Here is a 5,556-nt window from a genome sequence, read left to right on the forward strand (position 1 = left end):
GCGTGAAGGTGTCAAGTGAAAACTTGAGACTGAGCGGTTAAAGTCAAGGTCCAAGGCAAAAAGAAGAGTGTGCTTAAGAACCCTGGACATCTCTAATTGGGGACTTTAGCAAAGCTGAGTCGCAATCTAAAAGGTTCACCCAATTATGTGTCTGTGGCATTTATGTATCCGGTGGTAATACTGAAAAACAAAGTGCTTAGGGCCACGGCCAAGACTCATAAAGAAGCTGTGTTCAAGAATCATCACACTGAAATAGGAGAATCAATAACACTATCTGAATTCTAAGTTCCTATAGATGCCAATCACTCTGAGCTTCAATGGATAAAGTGAGATGCCAAAACTGTTCAGAAGCAAAAAGCTACTAGTCCCGCTCATCTAATTAGAATCTGAGCTTCACTCAAAAACTCTGAGATATTATTGCTTCTCAACCTATTAGTCTTCTATTTTATTTGTCTAGTTGCTTGAGGACAAGCAACAGTTTAAGTTTGGTGTTGTGATGAGTGGATATTTTATACGCTTTTTGGGGTTAATTTCATATAGTTTTGAGTATGTTCTAGTTAGTTTCTAGTCTATTTTCATTAGTTTTTAGGAAAAATTCATATTTCGGGACTTTACTATGAGTTGTGTGTTTTTCTGTAATTTCAGGTATTTTTCTGGCTGAAATTGAAGGAGCTGAGCAAAAATCTGATTCAGGCTGAAAAAGGACTGCTGATGCTGTTGGATTCTGACCTCCCTGCACTCAAAGTGGATTTTCTGGAGCTACAGAACTCAAAATGGCATGCTTCCAATCGAGTTGGAAAGTAGACATACAGAGATTTCCAGAAATATATAATAGTCCATACTTTACATAAGGATAGATGGCGTAAACTGGCATTCAACGCCAGTTCTCTGCCCAATTTTGGCGTCCAGCGCCAGAAAAGGATCAAAAGCTGGAGTTGAACGCCCAAACTGGCACATAAACTGGCGTTCAACTCCACAAATGGCCTCTGCACGTGAATTGCTTAAATCTCAGCCCCAGCATACATCAAGTGGGCCCCAGAAGTGGATCTCTGCATCATCCATCATAGTTTACTCATTTTTTGTAAACCTAGGCTACTAGTTTAGTATTTAAACAACTTTTAGAGACTTATTTTGCATCTCATGACATTTTAGATCTGAACTTTGTACTCTTTGACGGCATGAGTCTCTAAACTCCATTGTTGGGGGTGAGGAGCTCTGCTGTGTCTCGATGAATTAATGCAAGTATTTCTGTTTTCCACTCAAACACGCTTGTTCCTATCTAAGATGTTCATTCGCGCTTAACTGTGATGAAGGTAATGATCTGTGACAATCATCACCTTCCTCAAACCATGAACGTGTGCCTGACAACCACCTCCGTTCTACATCCGATTGAATGAATATCTCTTAGATTCCTTAATCAGAATCTTCGTGGTATAAGCTAGAACTGATGGCGGCATTCATGAGAATCTGGAAAGTCTAAACCTTGTCTGTGGTATTCCGAGTAGGATTCTGGGATTGGATGGTTGTGACGAACTTCAAACTCATGAGTGCTGGGCGTAGTGACAGACGCAAAAGGATAGCAGATCCTATTCCGGTATGACTGAGAACCTGCAGATGATTAGCCATGCTGTGACAGAGCATGTGAGCATATTCTTCACTGAGAGGATGGGATGTAGCCATTGACGACGGTGAACCCCTACATACAGCTTGCCATAGGAGGACGTGCGTGCGTGAACAAGAAGACAGAGGAACGCAGAGATTCAGAAGACAAAGCATCTCCAAAACTCCAACATATTCTCCATTACTGCATAACAAGTAACCTTTAATCCATGCTCTCTTGTTTATTCGCAACTCAACTGATAAACATAATTGACTTCCTGACTAAGATTTACAAGATAACAATAGATTGCTTCAAACCAACAATCTCCGTGGGATTCGACCCTTACTCATGTGAGGTATTACTTGGACGACCCAGTGCACTTGCTGGTCAGTGGTACGAGTTGTGAAAAGTGTGATTCACAATTTGTGCACCAGTGATGAATCTCTCCATCTCCCAAGGTTCGAAGGTGAAAGAAACTGCTTTTCCTTTCCTCTTTCTAGAGGATTTTCCGACTTTGGGTGCCATAAGTGTGAATGAAAAGCAAAAAGCAAGGCTTTTCCAACACCAAACTTAAAAGCTTTGCTCGTCCTCGAGCAAAAAAAGAAAAGAGTAGAAGAAGAGAATTGGTAGAGAAATGGGGAGAGGAGGATTCGGCCAAGTGGGGATTTTAGTGTATGAAGTGTGTGGGTGTGTGTGCGTGTGTGTGTGTGTGTGTGTGTGTGTGTGTGTGTGTGTGTGTGTGTGTGTGAAGGGTAGGAAGAAGGGGTATTTATAGGGGTGGAAATTTTTTAATTTAAAGTGGGTGGGAGTTATGATGGTTTTGGGAAGAGATATGGATGTGATTGGTTTAGGGTTTATGGGGAAGAGTGAAAGTAAGAGAGAGAAGAAGGTGGGGTAGTGGAGATTCTGTAGGATCCACTAATCCTGAGGGGCTAGGAAATTCGAGTTCCTTGCCCCCTTGTGGGAGTTGAATGCCCAGCTCCTGCTCCTGGCTGGCGTTCAACGCCAGCTATATGCTCCTTTTAGGGCGTTGAACGCCGATAGGGGGCCTCCTTCCTGGCGTTCAACGCCAGGTCTCTGCCTCCTTTGAGGCGTTGAACGCCCAGCCTCTGCTCCCTGGCTGGCATTCAACGCCAGCTACAAGCTCCCTGACTGGCGTTCAACGCCAGCAATGCTGCTCTTCATGGGCGTTGAATGCCCACTGTGGCCCCCTTGTCTGGCATTCAACGCCAGCAAGGTACCTGCTCCAAGGTGTTCTGTTTCCACCTCTGACTGTTTCTATTTCTGTTCTAACTACTGCATATGATCACAAACTTAAACAAATATAAAATTAAACTGATATAACTGAAATAAACTTAATGAAAAAAATATAAATAACTTTAATTATGGTTGGGTTGCCTCCCAACAAGTGCTTCTTTAACGTCACTAGCTTGACGGTTAACTCCTTACGGAGATGGATAGGGGCTCAGAATTTTGCCCCTTACAGTGAACTTCTTGCCTGTGCTCTCATGGATGAGCTCCACATGCTCTAGAGATAGAATCATGTTCATTGTGTGTGGGATGACTGGGTTGTCAGTGAAGACAACTCTCATGCCAGGTGAGAGGCCTTCAGTGGGGATTTTCTTATCCCTCCAGCCCTTGGTCACTTTCTACCTGCCATTCCTCTCAGAGCTTGATGATGGTTGCCCCATACCAAACTTAGAATTGGTGTCTGGGGGCTCTGTTAGGATTTGTACTGAGAGTAGTGGTTGAAGCACTTCATTTTTGTTAATGGTGCTTCCTTCAACTGAGGTAGAATGAAGCTTATGAACCTTGAACACAAGATAGTCCTCATCTAATTGCAGGACTAGTTCTCCTCTGTCTACATCAATCACAGCCTTGGCTGTAGCTAGGAAATGTCTTTCAAAGATGATAGATTCATCCTCTTCCTCCCCATTATCTAGGATTATGAAATCAGTAGGGATGTAAAGGTTCTCCACCTTTACTATGACATCCTCTACCAGACCATAAGCCTTTTTCATGACTTGTCTGTCATCTCTAGTGAGATTTTTGCAGCATGTACCTCAAAAATTCTCAGTCTCTCCATTACAGAGAGGTGCATGAGGTTTATGCTTGAACCTAGGTCACACAGAGCCTTATCAAAGGTCATGGTACATATGGATATGGTGTAAGGAATCAAGAAGCGTCCGAGATCCGGCTTCTTCTGAGGTAACTTCAGCTGAACCAAGGCATTGAGTTCCTTGGTTAGCACTGGAAGTTCTTCCTCCAAAGTCCCTATTCCAAATAACTTGGCATTCACCTTTATCAGAATTCTTAGGTACCGAGCAACTTGCTCTTCCCTAATTTCCTCTTCCTCATCAGAGAAAGAGTATTCTTCAGATTCTATGATCCTTAACCAAACATTCAAGGGAACTTCAATGGGCTCCTCATGAACCTTGGGTTCTATCAGTTCTTCAATAAGGGAGTTCTCAGAGGGCTTAGGGTTGCCCACTACCCCTATTGTGGCATTCAACGCCAGGACTTGTGTCTCTTTGGGCATTGAACGCCCAGCTTGTATCCCTTTACTAGCGTTCAACGCCAGTTGTTGTGCCTCTTTGGGCGTTGAACGCCTAGTAAAGACCACCTTACTGGCGTTTAATGCTAGTGATGATACCTCTTGGGGAATCGAACACTCAGTAAGGACTTCCTTACTGGCGTTCAACGCCAAAGAATTCCCTTCAGATTCGGCCTCAGCTTCTACAGTGATGGCCTTGCACTCTTCTCTTGGGTTTACTTCAGTGTTACTGGTAAGATTGTTAGGAGGAGTCTCAGGGATTCTCTTGCTCAGCTGACCAACTTGTACCTCCAGATTTCTGATGGAGGACCTAGTTTCTATTATGAAACTGTGAGTGGTCTTAGAGAGTTCAGAGACTATGGTTGCTAAGTCAGAAAGGCTCTACTTAAAAGTCTTCATTTGTTGCTGAGAAGATAGAAATGGTGGTCTGTTGTTGAATCTATTCTGGGTTCTTCCACCTTGATTATTGTTGAAGCCTTGATGAGGCTTCTGTTGATCCTTCCATGAGAAGTTAGGATGATTCCTCCATGAGGAGTTGTAGGTGTTTCTATAGGGTTCTCCCATGTAATTCACCTCTTCCATCATGGGTTAATCTGAATTATAGGCATCTCCATCATAAGAGGTGTCTTGAGTGCTACTAGCTGCAGCTTCCACTCCAATCAAATGCCGAGAGATCATATTGACTTGTTGAGTCAAGATCTTGTTCTGAGCCAATATGGCATTCAAAGTGTCAACTTCCAGGACTCCTTTCTTCTGAGCTACCCCATTGTTCACAGGGTTTCTCTCAAAAGTGTACATGAATTGGTTGTTTGCAACCATTTCAATGAGTTCCTGTGCCTCTGTAGGCGTTTTCTTCAAGTGGAATGATCCACCAGCAGAATGGTCCAGTGACATCTTGGACATCTCAGATAGACCATCATAGAAGATGCATAGGATAGTCTATTCTGAGAACATGTCAGGAGGACATCTCCTGATCAATTGCTTGTATTTTTCCTAAGCTTCATAGAGGGATTCACTCTCTTTTTGTCTGAAAGTTTGAACTTCCACCCTGAACTTGCTCATCTTTTGAGGTGAAAAAAACTTGGCCAAGAAAGCATTGACCAATTTTTTCCAAGAGTCTAGGCTTTCCTTAGATTGAGAATCCAACCATATCCTAGCTCTGTCTCTGACAGCAAAGGGAAAAAGTATCAGTCTGTAGACCTCAGAATCTACTCCATTGGTCTTAACAGTATCACAGATTTATAAGAATTCAGATAAAAATTGATGTGGATCTTCTAGTTGAAGTCCATGAAAATTGCAATTCTATTGCATTAGAGAGACTAACTGAGGCTTAAACTCAAAGTTATTTGCTCTAATAGCAGGTATGGAGATACTTCTTCCATAGAAGTCAGAAGTTGGTGCA

Source organism: Arachis ipaensis, chromosome B09, assembly GCF_000816755.2.
Source record: "Arachis ipaensis cultivar K30076 chromosome B09, Araip1.1, whole genome shotgun sequence".
Lineage (NCBI taxonomy): Eukaryota > Viridiplantae > Streptophyta > Magnoliopsida > Fabales > Fabaceae > Arachis > Arachis ipaensis.